The sequence below is a fragment of the Dipodomys merriami genome, unplaced genomic scaffold (genome assembly GCF_024711535.1).
Source record: "Dipodomys merriami isolate MVZ:Mamm:240054 unplaced genomic scaffold, mDipMer1.0.p SCAF_5, whole genome shotgun sequence".
In the NCBI taxonomy this organism is placed as follows: Eukaryota; Metazoa; Chordata; class Mammalia; order Rodentia; family Heteromyidae; genus Dipodomys; species Dipodomys merriami.
Window position 1 is genome coordinate 368,932 of NW_027206068.1, and position 21,118 is coordinate 390,049.

At 44.8% G+C, this 21,118-nt stretch overlaps 1 long non-coding RNA gene and 1 pseudogene across 1 annotated transcript; one reads left to right on the forward strand and one right to left on the reverse strand.

Moving 5' to 3' along the window:
• Positions 1-1,799: 1,799 nt before the first annotated feature.
• Positions 1,800-19,704, forward strand: LOC138809441 (uncharacterized). The gene is made up of 3 exons (XR_011366866.1): positions 1,800-1,997; positions 16,463-16,528; positions 19,567-19,704. It is a non-coding gene; the product is annotated as an uncharacterized lncRNA (long non-coding RNA).
• LOC138810019 (pre-mRNA-splicing factor ISY1 homolog pseudogene) lies at positions 3,815-4,670 on the reverse strand (annotated as a pseudogene).
• Positions 19,705-21,118: the final 1,414 nt, after the last annotated feature.

Genomic DNA, 21,118 nt, shown 5'->3' on the forward strand with positions numbered 1-21,118 from the left:
ACCACTTAAGCCATAGCTCCATTTCCAGTTTTCTGCTGGTTCATCGGAGATAAGAGTCTCATGGGCTTTCCTGCCTGGGCTGGCTTTGAACCATGATCCACAGATTTCAGCCTCCTGTGTAAAGAGGATTACAGGCATAAGCCACCAGCACCGGGCTGCAGTGGTTATTTTCAAGGTGAGGTCTAAATTTATGCCCCAGTCAATGTAGACTGTGATCCTTCTATTGGTGCTTCCATTCAGGGATGATAGGCATGGACTACCAAGCCCAGTGATTGATTGAATGGGTCTCAAGAACTTTTATGCCCAGGCTGGCCTCAAAATACCATTCTCCAATCTGCACCTCCCGAGTAGCTAGGATCACAGGCTGGAGCCATGACATCTGGCTGAGGAGCACTTCATAAAGATATAAGTTGGGCTAAGATTTTTCCCAAGTTCTGGAATCGACAAAAATCATGCAATAGATAATGGTCCTGGCCAAGAATGAGAGGCCCAGCCTCCCTCCAGGAAAACCTCAGAGCCCAGTCACATCCATAAGAAACAGCAGCAGCCACCACACCATAGGGTGGTAGCAACCTGCACAGAACATAATCACAGCTCATGCCCACAGACACCCTCCTTCCTATGTGGCAAATGGAAAGCCACTGCTGACATGGGGGGAAAGTAAGCATCATTAAAATGACCTAGCATGAAATTTGAAAAATCTGCTATGGACTCCAAAAGCTCAGCCCTTTCATGGAAAAAAAGCTGTTACTCACACACGTGTGTGAATGCATCTATGCATGAATACATCTGTGTTTGCATGTATTGGGGCATGTGTGTATAAATACATATATATGCATTTGTGAGTGTGTATATGTGTGGGCATTGTAAGCATGTGTGTATGCATGTGTCTGTGTGTGCCTGTGCATATGTATGTGTGAGAGCATGTACCTGTGAAGTCATGCATATGTATATGAGCATGTGTATGCATGTGTGTGCATGCATTTCAGAATCTGTATGTGCATGTGCACATGTGTGTGCAGCTGTGTGGTCATATATGCATGCATCCATGTTTGTGTGTGCATGTGTGTGCACACATATGCATATGTTTAAGGAAACAGAGCCCACAGTTCCCTTTGGAAGAGAAGAGTTCATATTCCAGATGTGATTAATCCTGTAAGCCTCTTCCTCTAAGGACACATCCCAGGGAAAAGAGAAGCAGGTCAGAGGCACAAATCAGTCCATAAAATAATAAGATTCTAAAGCTAAAACTGCCCCTAATAAGAGAGGAAAAAAAAGTGAGTGATGACTTTTGGCATCTGTCCCCAGATACTAAAATTGTGTAAATGTGAAAGTAAAACTTCAGAGGAGCTGCCCATACTCAGGACAATGAGGGCTGCTCTGCAGCCACTTAGCAGCTCTGGGTAAGGGGACATCTGGTCCACACAGGGAGAGGGCACCCCAGTGAACAAGCAGGGACATGCTGCAAAGCCCAGGGCTCCCACCTCCTCTGCACAACCACCAGGGCCCCTGGCCCACACAGGATGCACCCGTCCTCATACAAGTCCCCAAGTCCACATACAGCCTAAAAGATGAAACCCACGCAAAGGAAAGGCAAATTACCGACACCTCAAACCACATGCTTGCCACACTTTTACATTTTCACCAACTCAAAGACTCCACAGAAAAAAGCAGCGCAATTCACCGCGGAGGGCGGAGGTGGACGGAGGGCGGAGGTGGACGGTGGCCGGCCTTCTCCCTGCGCCCTCGGTGCGTGCGCGCAGTCTGGGCGCGGGCTGTGGCCGTTCCCTCTGTGTGAGGTGGGGACGTGGGGAAGTCGGGCCCCGCCCTCGGCGCGGTGGGCGGCGGTTGGGGCGCGAGCGCCGGGCGCGGGTGGCCGGCGGTTGGAGGGAGTTGGCTGGGAAGCGCGCGGTGCTCTGCGCAGGTGCAGACGGAGGCTGCGGCCGGCCGGCGGGAGGAAGAGTTGGTGAGAGCCGCGGCGCCTCCAGACTCTCAGAGTGAGTGCGAGCGGAGTGGCGAGCGGAGCCGGGGACCGGCGGGGAGCAGCGATTCGCCGCCCGCCTGGCCAGGCCGCAGAGCCGCGGGGCCTCAGTGCACTGCGCGGGGGGGTCGTCGGGCTCCATTTGCCGGAGATTCCCACACCCCCTTCCCTGGCCGCCGCCGCCGGGGAAGTTCGTAGTTTTCTGGCCCGCACCGCGCGGGGTCGCTGACCTCCGGCCGGCGAGGAGGGGAGAGGGCTCCCGGGACCGGCGTGGAGGGGAGAGGGCTCCCGGGGCCGGCGGGCAGGGGAGAGGGCTCCCGGGGCCGGCGGGGAGGGGCCTGGACCGGGTGTCGGCGTGGAGGGCTCCGGGGTGCGCGGGAGGGGACCGGCGTGGGGCGGTGGGGATGGCGGGCAGGGGGCTCCAGGGCGGACGGGGAGGGGGTCGGAGCGGGGCACGGGCCGGGTGATCAGCGGAGAGGGCGCCCGTGCCTGTGACGCGTCCCGGGACGCTTCAGGGCCGGAGACACCAGCGAGACGTGTGGACCGGAACCGGCTCGCGGGGCGTCGGGACGGCCGAGTCCGCAGCTCTGGGTAGCTGCTCCGGGACGCGGCTGACGGGGGGCCTGGACCGCGCTCGTGGTTGTGTGTAGCCCAGAAGCGCCCCGGGAGCGCGTACCGGGCCGGCCGCGATGGATGAGGCCGTGGGGGCCCCGGGGGCGCCGTGGACAGCTGCGATCCCCGCAAACTCCCGCTCCTGGGGATGCGAAGGGGCCCCGCTGGGGTCCGGGCTGGAGGCGTGGACCTGCTATGCGCACCCCGCAGGACGAGGCAGTAATGCCAGGGGACTCGAGCCCGATCCAAGGGCATGGCCCGGTGGCCCTGGGACGGTTTCCAGGGCTGAGGGAGTAATGCCTTCTGTCCCGGGCTGAGCATGGGGCCGGGAAAGTCGGGAGCCGCGCGGGAGCGTGAGGCCAGTGCAAGTGTGGCTGAGGGCGTCTCTCCTCCCACTGATCCTGTCTGTCCAGAGGCCCCTTGAAGCTGGCCAGGAGGGTCAGGAGCCTTTGATTTCAAAGGCTTATTGCCAAAGGGCCTTCCTCCAGCAGGGCAGGTTTCTAGAGGAAAACACCTTAAAATGTTTACACACTGGCTGGATTCCGTCCTTAGCTTATGGAGCACCCTCAGTAGGTGCTCCTTAAGTGTCTGTTGACTGACTGCAGAGATGCACACTTCATGGGCCGACCTTATGTCACCTCGGTATAGTTACCTGAGGGAACAAAGTGCAGCCACAGAGGTTTCCTTTCTTATAAAAATCTTTAATGAAAATAGCTACCTACAGAGCAGATAATAAAACAGATGCTTCTAGCTCCAATTTCCTTCCCCCAGCCAGGCACAGAGGTAAAGCAGATACTTCAGGTGGCTCTGGCTAATGGAAACTGAGATTCCGTTTTCAAGAGAAGATAGGGAAAAACATCACATTTTTTTATGCTGCCTCTGTAGTTGATTCTCCTCTTTTCAAAGTCATGGAGTAAGACACTTAGCTAGGTGGCAACCTGTTTTACATATCCCTATATAAAACAAATGGATTCATAGGGTAGCAAAGACATTTGTACGAAGTTGGTGGCCACGGTGTTCAGCACCCTGACAGCTACGGGGAGACAAAGGACAGAATCCTACCCTCAGACCAGCTGATGAGGCAGAAAAAGGTGCAAGGACAAAGGATGGGAAAGGAGGCCAGGTGGTGCCTGCCACAGCTGCATGTGCAGGTAGTCCTGGGAAGGGCGGTCACTGGCATCCACGATATCCTCCAGACTCCAATGAGAACACCCACTTGTCCTAATATCCCAGGAGCCTCTTGGCTTCTTCACTTTGAACCTGAAGGGTCTCCCTGGCTTATTTCTGAAGCAGTTTCATTTTCTTCCTTTGCACCAGGGCCTCTTCAGTCTCCTGCTGTGATGGCACAGGAACAGGAGCAATGAACTTCAGCTGCCCATCCTCCCCTCCCTTCTCCAGGCTGCCTTCCTCATCATACTCCTCCTCAGTGACAGCATAAATGTTGATCTCCTCTTCCTCCTCCTCCTCCTCTTCTTTTTCGCCTCTTGCCAGCCAAGCCTCTCTCTCTGCTTTCCGTTTTTCCACCAGCTCAGCTCTGTTTCTTTTCATATTCTTGCTCCAAAGGCACAATAACACCATCATCTTCATCTAGGTAACCATAGTATTCAAAATCAATTGCCTTCATCAGCTCAGCACGTATCTTTCTGGGAGGAGGAAGAGGTTCTTTTTCAAGCAGCTCTCTAACACCAGGTAAATCCCTTGCTGCTCCAAAGTACTTGTAACCTCGGTTTCCTGGGACTGCTTTCCCTTCATGATCCAGCATTTTAGGACCAACTTTCCCATAATCAGGGCCGTCAAGTTCTTTTATCCGCACCTCCCAGTGACCTTTTTCTCTTAACAGCTTATTGATCTCATCATTCCAGTTTCAAATTTGGAATTCACCCAAACCAGCATTCTGAATCTGAGCTACTTTTTTGGAGATCTCTCCAATAATCTGTCGTCTCCACTTCTCTGCTTTGGGCAACTCTGTACATTCTGAAGCAAGGAAAGGTCTTCGTTCCTTCACTTTTCCCTCTTCCACCTGGGCTTGGCGAAATCTCGCTAAGGCCCTCATGGCCTTTTCTGCATTTCGGGCCATGGCACCAAGGTGCAGCCGACGTCTCCTAGGCCCTTCTTTTTTTAAGTTTTCTTTAATAATCCAGGAAGTTCTAGGAATCTACACTTTTTGCCAACTTTGTAGTGACTCTGAGAATATTGAAATAAGAAAGACATAGCTGTTTCTGGTGGCTGTTGGTATAATCTGTAAAAGACACTATTTCTAAAGCTTGAAGCAAGAGCAGTAAATGTCAGTCATTGGCTTAACTTTAAAAAAAATGCCTCTTAAGGCAATTTTTGTCTTCTGTACTAGAGTTTGAATTCAGAGCTTTGTGTTGCAAGGCAGGCACACTACCATGTGACCCAGGCCCTTAGTTCTTTATTTTCTGTAGTTATTTTTTGAGATAGGGTCTTACTTTTCATCCCTGATGGCGTGAATGGACTGGTGGTCCTGGGCTGGCAGGTGCACACTGCTGCTCCCTGCTGAATTTTCTGTTCAGGTGGGAGTCTCAACATCTTTTTGGCCTGGGCTGACCTGAAACCTAGATCCTCTGATTTTTTTTGTCTGCTTATGGACCACAGCAGTGTGCTAGGCCCAAACATCGCCCTCCTGGAGGGATCAGAGACCCAAGACCATGCTTTTCACTGTGGTGATACAGAATTACTTAGTTACTGCAATTAGAAGTAAATCTATTTGCTAGTTTAGAACTTTGAAGATTTTTGGAAATTTACTCTGGTATGCCTTCCTTTTCCTATTTTATGCTGAGCAGTTGTCATATGTTTGATTTTAATTAAGAGATTTGCAGAGACACTGGCAGATCTCTTTTGCTAGCAGCCACAGTGCTGCAGTATCTGATTCAATTAGGCATTTCAGCCAGTTGGGACTTGAGATCCTTTATCTAAAGAAACAAGCCAAGGGTTTCTAACTTCAGCACTGTCAAAACGTAAGGATGTGAAAGCCAGCCCTGCATCCAAAGTTCCAGTGTGGTCCCTGGAAATTACCCGTCCCTCAGCCTTTCAGTATGTCAGCGTTGTGTTTGCAGGCTACTAAGCAAAGCCAGCTCAAGTGCAGCATGCACACAGGTTGCTCTTCTCAGTTAGTTCTGAGCATAATTTATGCTGTGTGAGTATAAGCTATCATGACCTACCTATGATAACCACAACTGAAGCCTGATATACAATTCGCATGATATACAATTAAATTAATGGTGTCTTTGCAGTATATCTTCTAAAGTTTTGCAAAGTCAGTGCTCTGATAATTTGAGCACTTTTGTCACTGTCCTAAATCCAAGGGAGGTGTGTGTGGGAGGTGATGGGAGAATGGAGTCCAAGGAGTTAGAAGTGCATGTGGGCACAGGAACGCTAGCTCACCAAATGGAATCAACTGCAGGCACAACCTGATATAGTGGTGAGTGGAGAAATGAGTCACATGTATAAATAGAAGGAGATGCTGCTCAAGGTTTCTGAGGCCCTCTTCACTCCCCCCACCCCCACTTCTCCTGTCTTCCAGAAATGGAGTAAGATTATTATTGGAACTGCAATTTTAAGAATTGAGGCTACAGTTTGGGCTATTTTAGTTGTGAGAGTTAATAATGTAGGAACAAAACTTTACCTCAGTTGAAAATGCTGGATTCTTGGTTCTTGATCTGCTCCAGGGAGAACTGTATTTCTGCACAAAGAGCAGTATTTGGCAGGATGGTGGGTCGGTAAGCACTAGCACATGGGTTGGAGAACCAGTGTGGAGTTAGTTGATTCTTCCCGTGGGCAGGAACCCATTTCCCGCATGCAATTTGGAAGCCCAAGGAGAGTCTGCACATAATCCATCTCCTGACACCTAGGGCTTGGAGGAGTGAAATGTCTTGGGGGTATTTGGAGAGCATATCTGAGCCTAAATCCAATTCTTTTGATTCTTTTTTCTGCTACCCTTTTTTATCTTCTATATCTAATGTCTGAATGTACTGGTTGATTGCTTCTCTTGGTGGTTTTCCTGGACTTGCCAGCCTCAGAGACTAGAATGCTTGAGTCAGACTTTTCCTGCAGTAGCTTCTGGGGAGGATCATCATCATGCATGCTGATAGAAATGCTCAGTGGGCACCTGTAGTTGTTAGCGCCTGTAATCCCAGCTACTCAAAGGCTGCAGCTGAGGATCATGAGGATGAAATTGGTGTGGTTCAGCTGAGGGAGTTGCTCAAGTTGCATGCCACCTTGACTTCAGTCCCCAGCACCATAAAAAAAAACCAAAAACAACACAAACAAACAAACAAAAGAATGCTGTTGCTTGTGAGGGATGGTTTCTGGGTTGCCATGGAAACCAGGGCTACCTGCTGCCACTGAGGCAGAACTCTGTAGAGCTGACTCCTCTTTGGATGTGCCATTCTTCAGATGACCCTGGCTTTCACCTTCACCTAGGGACAGTGTGCCCATCAACCTAGCCCAGGATAGATGTACTCTGGCATGTGAGCCAGAGTGCAATTTAAGTCATCAAAAGAACTATTTGCCGTATAGAACAAATGTGTGTGTGTGTGTGTGTGTGTGTATGTGTTTTTCTTGTGCCAGTGTGTGTGTGTGTGTGTGTGTTTTTCTTGTGCCAGTACTGGGGCTTGAACTCAGGGCTAAATTCTCTCTTAGGTTTTTACTGGTGGTCTACCAGTTGAGACACACCTTCACTTCTGGCTTTTTGGTGGTCTCATGGACTTTCCTGTCCATGTTGGCTTGGAACAGGGATCCTCAGCTCTCAGCTTCCTGAATAGCTAGGATTACAGGCCACTGAGTCACGCTGAAGACAGGAGCATAGGCCCCAGGGTGCCTCTGCTATTTTCAACCATAGATAAATACAGAGTCTGTTAGGCAGGATGGCTTTCCTCATGGGGGATGCTCAGGTCTCTGGTAGTCTTTTTTTCTCTACTTGCAGAACTGCCCTTGAAATTGGCCGTCTATTTCACAAAGTCTGAGTCTCAATGCTATTGACATTTCAAGCTTTATAACCAAAAAGTTTCCCTCCCCACTTCTGGGGACTGGCTTGCTCATGTGTTGGGATAACCAAAAATGTGTCTACACTTTCCAGATTGTCTTCTCAGGGAGCAGCCTATTCCCTTTCCCACTCCTGCCTAGCTGAGAACCCCTGCTTTGTTCTGCCTAAGAAGTGAGAGCAGTTGTGTGATATCAGAGCATCTAGACTTTCTGCAGCAGGTGGAAGCTGCATTTTCATTCTTTGAGCCTAGAAGTAGGACTCCCACGTAGAGGATTCCCAGTTGGGGGTCTGTCCTTTGTGTTCCTTTAATTTCCCTTGGGTTCTTTGCCCTTTGAGTTGCTTTATTTTCCTTAGGTTCTCCACATTTCCTCCCCAGTTTCCTTCACTCCTAAAAGGCCATTCATTGTCTTCCTAACACTCCCTAAATGCTTTGCAATTTGGACCTTCCCGTTTCTTTCTCTTACTTACCTATATGATGGTGGAAGGGAGAAGTGGTGGCTGGTGAGTTTGAGTCTTAGTTTTCTAACAAGGTTTGGATTCTGAGTGCTTCTCACTGAGTTGACAGCTACCTTCAGAGGCTAAGAATAAGATGGATGGAGGAGGGTGGGTAACTGGCCCAGCGTGGCATACTTAGTGGTCTGAGTCAGAAAAGAAAGACATGTATAGGACCGGGGCAGTGAGTAAAGAGCCACACTTCTCTTTCTCTGTCTCTCAAGTCCTCTTGGCTAGCTGGGTAATAAAGGATATTGGTACTTGGTCAGTGTCCCCAGTAGAAGGCTAGAGATACTTGTTTACTTGTTTAAATTAAATTATTTATTTTGGTTTGTCACTGGGACTTGAGCTTTTTTCTTTCAGGCTGGGACTCTACCACTTGAGGTATACCTTTCCTTCTTGCCCCCGGCTTTTTTTGTTTTTAATAAGTTTTTTATTGTAAAAATACTGTACAGAGGGGTTACAGTTACATGAGAAAGGTAATGAGTATATTTCCTGTCAAGCATTGTTGCCTTTGTTTTTCCCTTACCATCTCTTCCCTCCCACCTCCACAACTACACTCCTCCCCTCACCTAAATTGTAAACAACATAGTGTCTTGTATATCTAATCGTTATAATGGGTCAACCTGTATCCCTACTTAAACATTTTGTTTTTTCCCTTCCCCTCCCCAAATTAGACTGACATTAAATACAGTGAAAATAAGTGTTATACCGTGGGGGAGGAACATACAAAGCAACAAAAAAAATCATATGGTACATTATAAATACATTAGGAACAATAGCAAGAAAGAAAAAACCACTTGTGTCCCTATCTTGGGGTTCATTTTGTTAACATCATCTTTTCTGGTCATATGTACATAGCTTTTGACCTTTTCTGCTTGTCGCAGACATATACTAGTTTTTGCAAATAAAGGAAACCATGGAACCTATTTTTCTTTGGGCCTGGCTTACTTCCCTTAATATAATTTTTTCCAAGTCTTTCCATTTCCTAAGAAATGGGGGCCCCAGGCTTTTTGCTGATTAATTGGAGCTAAGAGTCTCATGCACTTTTTTGTCCAGGGTGGCTTTGAACTGTGATTCTCAAACCTCACCTTCCTAAGTAGTTAGCATTACAAACATAAGCTACCAGCACCTGGTGGTCCCCCATTTGTGTAAAATCTTTACCCAGTTTGCCTGAGGGGATTTGTGTCCTAACCCAGCCACATTCTTTTCTTATATAATGACTTTCCTTTTGTTTACCTTCTCTGTCTGGCTATTGCATCTGGTGGCTTAAGCTGCATCCCTGGGCTGTTGATTAGCTGAACCTCCCCAAGCAGCCTTCTCAAAAGTCATAGCCCCATACCAACCCTACACCCACCCAACCTTCCTTCCTTTCCTTCCTTCCTTCCTTCCTTCCTTCCTTCCTTCCTTCCTTCCTTCCTTCCTTCCTTCCGTCCTTCCGTCCTTCCTCTGAACTGTTTCATTTTCAATTCAAAATTGCCAGGGTTTAGGATTCTGGCGTTCAGTGGTTCTGAAATCCTGTGTGAGCTATTTTTTTTCTATGTGGCTACACACAATTAGCCTTGATTTTGAAGTGTAATGCATTTCCAAATAATTGTGTGTGCGTGTGTGCACTCCTGTGTGTGCATGTGTGCACTTGTGTGTGTGTATGTGTGTGTGTGTGTGTGTGTGTGGCTTGTAAGTACAACCAGTTGAAGGGTTTGGGGCAGATTGCACATTTTTTGGCTGAGCAAGATGTGAATTCCAATAAGCCTTGGAAGGATGGTTTCTCCATAACTCCTGCCCACCCTGATCCATGATGCCTCACCGTGGCCCAGACTTTTTCAGTGGATTCATGACCTAATTCTTTCTATGGCCACTTGTGGAAGTTACCCCTTAACATCTTGAACATTTTTGACTTGGGGGAATGAGACTCTTGTATATGCTAGTTGATAAATAGGTGCTGAGTGTGTCAGATGCACATATCTACACACACTCAAGCAGTTATACTTAGAGTGGAAGGTGGTCAGCAGCAGAGAAACAATTCTGTCAACCACAGAATCCCATTTTCTCTGGTGTGTGTCGCTTTTACAGTAAGTTGGCTCAAATCTCCTCAATCAAAGCTTTGGCCGAGGACTGGGTGTGTTGGTACCACATCTAGCCTTCATTTAAGACCAATGACAGTCTCTTTAGAAGTGCTTTCTCAGTTCCATTCCTCAGTTGAACCTGTTCTAGAAACCTTCCCTCCATTCTGGTGGGAGAAACTTGACAATACTTTATTTCTTCTAAGTGTTGGAGTTGTAGGTGATGATAATGTGCAAACCCAGCATGCATAAGGCTTTACTATTCCAGGCCCTCCAAGGTGGGGGTAAAGAGGAAGAAAAGAATAAAAAAGAACTGTGAAGCATATACTGCATTTTGGCAGTGCTCAGGGCTTGGACCTCACTGTTAGTAGTTTGTTGCTCCACCACTTGAGTCATGCTTTTAGCCAAGCTTTTTGCTGGTTATTTTGGGAAAAGGCATCTCCTAGACTTTTCTGCCTATGCTTGCTTTGAACTGGGATCCTCTAGCTCTCAGACTCACAAGCAGTAAAAATTACATGTGTGAGCTACCTCTGGGTCTGGCTGAGGGAGTTATATACTTAAAATTCATATAAATATTTTTAATTGAGCTATATAATACCCCATCAATCCATCATCTATCATCTATTCATTATCCATCTACCATCCATCGGTCATGCATCATGCACCATCTATTCATCATGTATTTATCCAACCAGTCAGCCATGTGATAGTTGCTCTGATTACATTGTATATTTTGAGGTCAGAGGACTCATGTGGAGCATAGGATTGAGTGCTGAATTAGAGGAAGACCTATTAAAAGACAGCAATAATTAAATATACTAAATGTATGTTTACAGTGTTTGTTTTTAGAGGAAGGAGTTCACAACTGCTCTGAGTATTAAGGAAGATGACATGCCCATGGAATTCTGCAGGCAGTGTAAGGAGGTCTGGAAGGGCCCGCGCCAGCTCTTCTGGGAGCTGGGCATTTGAAATGAGTGGGAAACAAAGCTAATAGCTCTTAGGGGAGGGAAAGAGGCAGTCAGAGTTCCCTGAGAATTCTTCTCTCCCAAAGTGGAGGATGATAGATTAGATAATATAGCCAGCAGGAAGAGGCCAGGACCAATGTGAACTGTGAATTTGTCTTCTAGGCCTACCCAGGTAAACACTCTGCTAGATCAATCAATAAATCCAGTAGTGTGCTTGCTGTGCAAATGCGATTTGAAATCAGTTCAGCCCTCCCGGACTGCCCATCTGATACACCCATGTACTGATGCTGGATGGGTCAGGGGAGGCAGACATTTGTTCCTGATTTTCACAACCAAGCATGGATAAGAAGACTAAAGGATTTGCTAATTGATTGGATTTGGGGAATAGGAAAAGAAGGAGTCTTTGAAGTCAAAGCTAAATAAGGGTTCAAGTTTGTTTCTGAGTATACCAGCTGAACGATTGGGATAATTCAGTTATCTCCCTCCACCTCAGCTTTTACTTTTCTCAGACAGAGGTGGTCTGAGCTGTGTATCTCATGTTGCTGAGGTGGATAAATGTAATCCAATGGATTGCCCCCAATTCATCAGATTGGCCAGTTCTGTTGATGTTATTGTTAATCATTTTATAATTTCTACTCAGGTTCTTAATTCATATATGGTGCTAGAATCACTTAAACATCCACATTGGTTATTTCATCAATCCTCCTAAAATCTCAACTCATTATTTTTGCTACGTAATTCCTTTTAAGAATGCAGAAGTGCCCTGCTGAGATATAGGCAAGGATGAATTGTAGTCATTTCTAAATGAAAAGAACTGGTGTAATACATTCTGTTACCAGTGGTTTGTATTCCCTTAAAAGCTTTGGTAAACTGAGGCCTACCTCTACTTCTACTAAAACAACATGAGATTCTGCTGTTTTATTGTATTTTTACTTTGGAGGGAGAGAATGGATGTTGGTAAGATACTCTCCCTTGTTCTCAGGTGTTATATTCACTCTGAGTGTGCATGTGAGTGCATGCGCATACACACACACACACACACACACATACACACATACACATGTACTTGCCTATACTCAGCTTGAACTCAGAGTGTTAGGCTCTTGCTTAGTTTTCACTAAGGGTGGTGCTCTGTCATTTGAGGCATACCTCATAGCCTTGAGTGGAAAAAATATTTCAACTCAGTCTAGTCAGATTAGCAGTCATAGGAAATCAACATAAATAGTGGGACGGAAGGGAAACGAGGGAGGAACCATCATGCTGTTGGCGGGAATATAAACTAGTCCAACCACTATGGAATCAATAGGAAGGCTCCTCCAAAAACTGAATGCATACTCACCTATAATCCTACCACACCACCACTGGATATATACCAGAAGGCGTGTAAATACACAAGAAAGACACCTGCATACCTAAGTGTGCTGTACACAATAGCAAAATGGTAGAATCAGCTCAAGTGCCCAACAACTGATGAATGGATAAAGAAAACATAATACATACCAGGCAAGGACTATTAGTAATATGATACATGTATACCATGGAATATTACCCACTCTGTTTTTACTTACCACAGAATGTTAGCCATCAAAAGAGGTAGTATGTCATTTGCAGCTAAGTGGATAGAGCTGATGATCATCCTTTTGACAAAGTTATAAATAAGATCACATAAAGTTGATGATGCCTAGAAACTCCCTCTTACTCTTTTCTGTTTAGGAGTTGTCTGCTCAGTAAAGTAGTTTTGTCCGGAGTGAACTGTCTTCTGAAATGAGGTCTGGCTGGATATTTCTTTAACAATATTTAATAATAATAGTCTAATCACCACCATATTGTGTATAATACCGACCTACCTTGATTTTTTCCAGCAGGCTTTAAGTGGCAGGACCTTTGCAAACATAATATCACATCTCATTCCTTGCCTCTTAATTCCTTTCTCTTAAATGGTATGGCTCTCCAGGCTCCAGTTCACCCAACTCAGCAGCTCTGATGGAAATGCTGTGAGATCACACAGGTCTCTGAACCCTGCTTGCCATTGGCTCAGGCTGGACCAGACAGCACTGCTCAGCTAAGCTCCATAGTGAATAGTTCCACTTGTGTGTACACACACATACTCAGCAAGGCAGGTTAGCATTGTAGTATTCCCTAAACCTATCCTATGCACTGTACTTACTATGTGTTGAATATCACGTGTGCAGTGTTCCTGAATCATTTATCAAACAATAATGCATCCACAAACAACCAGTTCCCCTAAAACCTGAAGACCTCTAATATGAGCAACAGTTGCGCTCCCTCTGCTGGATATTTATTTTTCTGCAGTTAGTGAAACAATTGGGGTCCTTTCTGAAAAGGAGATTCAAGTACAAACCTGCACTATTGATTATCTCATAAAAGCCACACTATGCCCCATTAGGAAAGAATAGCATCAAACCATAGAGACAGCTCCAGTGGCTCCTTGCAGTCCTGGGTGGATTGAAGGCTGAATTTCCTGGTGTAAAATAAGGTAACGTTTGCAAATCGCCTGTGTCTGTGAATCATAGTAATGCCTAATAAAATGCAAATGCAATGCGAATAGTTAGTACGTTGCATTTTTAAGAGAAGAATGTCAAAGAAAAACTGTACATGTTCAGAATAGGAGTAAATTGTTCTCTAGTATTTCCTATTCTTCATTGGGCGGAACATGTATATGTATGGCATAGCAAGAAGGGTATAAGAAAAAAATCAATATACAATCCTTATCACACTATTATTCAACCCCTAATGGTACACTTGTTATAATACAAGCATTGTAAAGATGACGCACAAGCCATCTGTCAAGACAATGTCTACCTCTTATACTTTGGTATTGTAAACTAGTTCCTTCCAGCCCCCCTCTTTGTTCTTTTGAAAGCATGAAAAGTTATAGTTTCAAGAAAATTTTCTAGAGCTAAGCTTAGAAAGGAGTACACCCCTGTTGCTGACCAGGGTATGAGGGAACTTTGCGTGGATTTCCTTCACCAGCCTGGGCTGCAGAAACCCTGCTTAGATAGTGATGAGCTTAGGTGACTATATTTCCACAGGCAAAACCCTGATCCCACTGAGTAGGAGTCTGGAGCCTCTGGAAGGCAATCAGCCAAAGCCCTTATCAGAAGTGAAGCTTAGCCAAACACCTGTGCTCAAGTCTGTCATCCTAGCCAATTAGGAGGCTGAGATCTGAGAATGGAGGTTCAGAGCCTCCCTTGGCAGCAAGGTCCCTGAAACCTTTATCTCCATTTAACAACCCAGATGCCAATAATAGAGCTGTGACTCAAGTGGTAGAGCACTAGCCTTGAGCAATCGGGCTCTGAGTTGAAGCCTCAGGACTGGCACAAAAATATTAGAGACCAAAAAAATAGAGGAGGAAGTTTGGGTTTTGTATGTCTGGGGAAAGAAGTGTAATTATTTTTCTTCTTTACACTTTTCTGTATTTTCTCCCATATTTGATGCTGCAAATGCAACTTTAAATATTCAGAGCAATGTCATAAGGACTATTATGTTTCTTCTTTAACTTCTTTAGGTAGTTTTATAATGTCAGTTTATGGGTGTAATATATCTTGATCAATGTCACCCCTTTATCATCTCTGCATCTCTCTCAACCCTACCCGTCTCTTACAGTTACCTGCTTCCATTTTCACCTATGTGCCTTGAGTATTATGACTGTGTTTTCCCATCCTTCCTTTCCCCATTCATCGGGACCCTCTCCTAACCTGTCTCCCCCTACAGCACCTGTGCCATCTTCCTGCGGTTCAGCCAGCTTATTGATGATTTCAATGCTCCACAATTGCTCCTTGTTATTGGTCATGGTTCTTAGTAGACAAAAAATTGTTTCTAGCAAGTTTCAGCAGGAAGACTATTTTCCTTAACATTTTTCCCTCATAGGAATTGTTGAAAATTACTTTCAATGAGAAATAGAAATCAGAATTTTCACTTTCATGTAATTATTTCTTGACTGGATTCTTTGACCTTTCGATATGATTCAATGTTTTTAGTTTTAAACTACCATTCCTCTATACATCATCATAATATGCTTTTGTACATATACCAACCATTCTCTACCACCTCACAGCTACTAAATTGCTTCAGGAGTTTCAGTGTTTGTTTTCTAGTCCTTTCCATCCTATAACCCTTCAACTCCTTCAATCTGACTTTTGTCTCCTTATTCCCCACAATTTGACATTCATGTGGCCAGGTGATGATAAACAAAATGGCTATGTTTTAGTTGTTTGTCATTTTGTGCTGCTGAGATACAGGTCAGGGTGGCTGTGTCCTCAGATTTAAAGCAGGGGTGACTAACGTGAGTCTCGTGACTGTTCCAGTAGGGTGATGACTCTCGTTGAGGTACTAGGGGATGCCACCACACCTTCTGTTAAAGGAAGACAGACACACTGGAAGAAGAAACCAAAGAGTTGGGTTTACAAATTTTCACACCATTATCATCTTACTTTAATATCTTGTTCACAGTACCCAAAAGAAGATGCATGAAAATAAGGAGCAGGGATGGTAAATGGTCCACATTCAGTAAGAATCCTTGATTTATTCGGAAAATAAAGTCTTTCATATTTTCCTCTCTCCTGTTAAATGGCAAAACCATTGCAAAAGTGCAGGGTGCAAATGTGCTCCTTGTTAAGAGAAAAGTCATTAGCTTGGTCAACAGAAAGTACGAAATAATGAATGGTGAAATAGTTTATCCTCAGGTCATGTAATGCTGTCTATTGTTGTCTCTTCTAAGTTTTTAAAGAGATTGCATTTATGTGATTTCACTAAACTACATCTGGAGGAAAGGTGTATTTAGGGTTGTGGCTCCAGAGGTTTCAGTGCACAAGCTCTTGACTGGTGCTGTGGTGGGCAGAACATGATGGTGGGTGTCTTATGGTAAACTAAGTTCATCACCTCATGGGAGCTAAGAAGGGTAAAGAGTGGAGAGGTGGCGGTCACTATTGCTGCCTCCCTGCTCTCCCCCACCCCGCCCGCACACGTCCTCCTTGCCTCCTGCTGCACATAATATTTGGACATAACTTCCTCCTTCTGGGGTTCACCTCTTAAAAGCTTCATGAGCTCTTCTTAGCACCAGGACTGGGCACCAAATCTCAATTTTATACATGCCTTTGGGAAACATTCGTTCACACCACGCCCCTTGAGAACAAAGTGGGTGTTTGAATAATATAATACTGCTTCTCAGAAAAATTTTGGCCTCAGTCATCAAAGACATTTTGCTCCTGTACCTTGTATGGTTTTTTGAGGCATGAGCATTTACTAGAAACAAAATTTCTAAGTATACTTTCATCATTATATTCCTGTGCATTTATACTTTATTTGTATTTCTCTTTCACAGTATAAAAAATTGTATCCTGCTACACATTAGGAGAGGATGATGGGGGATGAAATTCGGAATATGTTGGTAAGTATCTTTATAGTATTGGCTAAGTTTCCTGTACAGTGGTGTTCATTACTGCATGACTTGTAGCTACAAACAACTGGTTACCCCTTATGTTAGACAATGAAAGACTTCAGATTATGTTTTGTTCTTTGCATGTCTCAGCCCTGAAAGTCACTGTTTTCTATTCCTCCATCTTGTAGCTTTGGTCTCTGGGTCTGGAGTCTTCAAAGATTATCCCAAACCATGAACTAATGACTCTTACAACTAGCCGGAACAGTAGACTTCCAGTTCATCCATCATCCATTTCCAAAGCCATAGGAAAATCATTTCCTCTCTGAAAACAGTGGACAATTTTATGCCCTGACTGGATTCCCTGTGCCTGTTTGCCTGTCTGGGTTTCTGTTTGTGTGTCTGTGGATGTGTGTTCATTCAGAAAGACATCTGAGACAAATAGCCACCCTCAGCCAGCTACTTGCCATGAAAAATATGGATAGAGAAGAAGTCACAGATGGTAACTTTGTCGTTTGAGTCTTGTAGAGGATGTGGTTGAAGTTTCTCTCCTTGGTCATTCTGATCTACATGAGCCGTGAATGTCAATTGCGATGCATGTGAATTCTGTCAGGATCACCTATGCTGAACTATGCACTATTTTTGCTCCCATCCTAAAAACTTGGTGATGCTTCCCCTGTGGGTACATATAAGAAGCAATGCTTTGTTCCTAAGTGGAAGTTTGGGGAATGGAAATACCGCAGAACACACAAAGCTTTCAGTGATCAAATTTCACCACACTTTAGAAAATAGGCATTTCTAAACACCACACCTCTCATTATCATGATTTTGAGCCAAGACTGTGACATACTATTGTTTCCCCCCCTTCCGCCCCCCTCGGGGGGGGGGGCTGGGGAGAAAAGTACAATGTTACTGTGATCAAACCTGATGATGTGAATAGTAGAAAAGCTCTGCAATTTAAAAACAAACAAAACAAAATCAAAAAAGGAAGTCACATTTGCTCACGATAGTTTCATTTATTTGAGAAGTTACAATACGTGTACGGATAATTGGGAGACAAGCTTATTTGTAACAAAATAAAACAAATGCAGTGATGTATGGGGTACCTCTAAATGCTTTGAACATTCTGACTTTACAAAACCATAACTGACTGACCACTCTAGCCATTCTTACTAAATAACATTGCTTGAGCCACCAAGCTATATCACTTATAAAAACTATATACCATACAGTGGATTGTAACAAATACTATTTCTGTTTAATAATTAGAAATTGGATCTAATTGTCAGCTCACATCAACTTGCTTGATTCTTTGTGCCTTAGGTCTGTGAATACAAAAGATGACTTTGGTGTCTTTCATTCTTTATTTCCAGCCCCTCTTCATCCTTCCTTCCTCTTCTTCTTTCCTCCTTCCTTCTTTGCTTTGTTCCTGTTTCTTTTCCTTTCCCTCCTGGCTTCCTATCTTCGTTCCTTCCTTCCTTCCTTCCTTTCTTTCTTCCTTCCTTCCTTCCCTCCCTCCTCCCTCCCTTTTTCTATCTTGCTTTCTTTTTCCTTTCCCTTCCCTCCCTTCCTTCGTTCCTTCCTTCGTTCCTTCCTTCGTTCCTTCCTTGCTTCATGTTTCTATCTGTCTGAACTGGAATTTGAACTGAGGAGCCTTGTGCCTACATTGCTGCTTCTCGTGCCTATGTTGCTGCTTCATCATCTTTCAACCTAAAATTCTTTAACTTGATTTTGTTATGCTGTATGTTATATTATATTCTCTGTTATTTAGCATTATCTGGATCTTCTCTATTCTCTTCTTCTCACCCTGCTTTCTATCAACTTTATTCCTGTACATCCTCCTGTTTTTCTCCTTTGCCTAGTTTTGTTCTCAAGTACTATTTTTTCCAATGAATTTCATTTCCATTCTTCATAACTAATATCTTATTTCATGGAATATTACCTTATGTCCTGTTTTCATCTACTCTTTTTGGAATTGGGGAATAATTACTTTTGTCTGGGGGCTGCTCTTTTTATTTCCATGTCTGCTTTGTCTGTCAGCTATGGAATGAAGCTGTTCATCACCCACTAGGAAAACACTAGACGACATAACACTTGAAATGTTAATTTCACACACACAAACACAGATTTCATCAAGTCCAATTGGAGAAATTCCATTCCAAAGAATGATTCCAAAAATGAGGAACATATGCAAATACAATGCAGTTACCTCTGCCTTCCATACATCCTGGATTATAGGTGTATCCCATATGCTTAGTTTCCCCAGGGAATTGATGGCGTCCTTCCATGATGTGCATGTAAACCTGAGTGACTTAGTCATGCCTGTGCATAATTAGCTTTTACTTGTGTTCCATGTGATCTCACATCACATCTATAGATACCCCTTTGCAAGACAGCCCAATGCAAGATTTGTCATAGAAGCAGAGAAGATAAAGATGCTCATGGAAGAGGAAGAAAGATTTCTTCAGTCAAACTGCAGAGGAGGTTAGGGGCTATGAAATGAGCTATTGTGTATTCAGAAATAGCCAGGGATTCTTAGGAGCCTTCCATCTTTAAGACAGAAAAGCAAAGCAGTATGGCCAAAGAAATGAGCCTCAGGTTTTTCTGAACCTATCCATGTTCTGGTGTTGAGCAGATGGCAGCTCTGGAGAGATCTCCGTTAGAAGTAAGGACACCCTGACAAATCGGAATTTGTGGCTCTGTGTTTGTGGCAGAATTCTTGACTTCTGCAAGTGAGGAGTCAGTCATTTCCTGTAATTTTGTGACTAAAGACTCTCTGGTCAAGGTCCCAGGAATGCTTCCACCCATTCTTTATCCAAGTCCTTACTCTCAGGTAGGGTTATGAACACTATATTTACTCAAGTCCAATAATGCTGAATATTCTCTCAATTGCTCCAGTCCCATTCCAAGTGTCCAGTAGCCACCTGTGACTATGGGGTTGCAGAGCATTGGGAGATGTTAGTCACAACAGAAAGTCCTACTGCACAGCAGTGTGCAGATAGAGCTGGCTAGCCTCCTCAACCTATTGTTTCTACCTCCTATTTCCACAGGTAGCACACAAAAGCAGCTCAAAGACTCCATGCCAAAACTAATTTGTCATCTTCTGTGGCTGTGACCAAACACCTGACCAAAGCCTGTAAAAGGACAAAAGGATCCTTTTGGCCCAAGGTTTTATGGATTTCCATCCATGGTCAGTTGGCCCCCTTTCTTTGAGCCTGTGTGGAGGCAGAAATCATGACAAAGCTGTTGAGTTGGTGATGGTCAGGAAGCAGAAGAAACCACAGAGTGGAGAAGCCAAGTTCCCAACAACCCTTCCCATGGGGACCCCATGACTTATTTCCTTCTGTCTCCTAAGTAACACCAGAGGCTAGTGGCCAGCCTTGAGCACATGGGCTCTGAAGCAATTTCAGTTGCAGGTATTCATAGATACCGGATGGAGCTCAGAAAATTGTATGCTAACATTCCCTGCAGATGTAAACCTCCCAGTGATAGAAAAGTGATTGACAGAATGCCTGGAGTCCCAGTGCCTGTAAACTGTGAGACTGGATCTCTCACGGTCTTTGGAAAGCAGGACACAGTTTAAGGATAACATCCTCTTGCCCATGATGGTGAGGCAGGAATCTCACAGGCCTTTCACTGTAGCTGCCATTGTAGTCTACTAAAATTAGGAGTCTGAACTGAGCAATTTGTCCTTTTATTTTGCAGCCTGACTTTGAAGTCTCTGTCCCTGATGACCTCTGTCCACTATATTTCAGTGATTTCAATGGGAACAGAAAGTGAAAATTCCTTGGAGATTACTTCTCAGTGGTGCAAGCAAAAGTAAGGAAATGAACTCTATCACTTGGGGGGTAAGGGGAGTCATGAGGACAAACACTGGGAGAACCGGAGGGAAGGGGTGACACTTTTGAAAAGAAACGGACTCAGGGCCTAACTCTAATCCCTCTGTATTTCACCTTTACAATCAAAAGAATCATCTGAATCTCAGAATGAGTGTGAAGCTCAGCCCTTACCTAGAATGATAAAGAAGAAATGGGACAGGTAGCTGCAAGCAGGAATTCCTGTATTATGTACAACGAGGAGTGTGTGGCCCACACATCTCACAACTGATGCACAAAGGTTTCTGTTTTGAAACCCCAGTATTTCTTCCAGTCCATCTGAAGGTGTGTCTTCAGAAAAGCTGGGGTTGCCACAATGACAAAGGGAAGAGCTTTTTCTGCTTCTCATTGTGAACATGAGACCCAGCCCTTCAGTCTCATGGCCTTGGTCCTAAGGCATGGATTGGAGCTATGCATTATCCCTCCCTAACCAATCTCATCCATCTCCTCACATCCTCCTTCCACCTACCCTGTGCCCAAAAAACATTACATGAGGTTGGACACATGACTCATGCATGCAGTCCCAGCTAGTGTGGAGGCAGCCATTGGGAGGAGCACAGTTCAGGGCCAGGCTGAATAAAACTGTTAGCATGACCCCATCTCAAACAGTGAGCTAGGTGTGGTGACATGCACCTGTGAGTTTAGCTCTGTGGTTGACTGCAGATTCAAAGGATCCTGGTCTAACCTGAACTAGGACAAACCAGGATGTGCTATGACAGATTTGCCT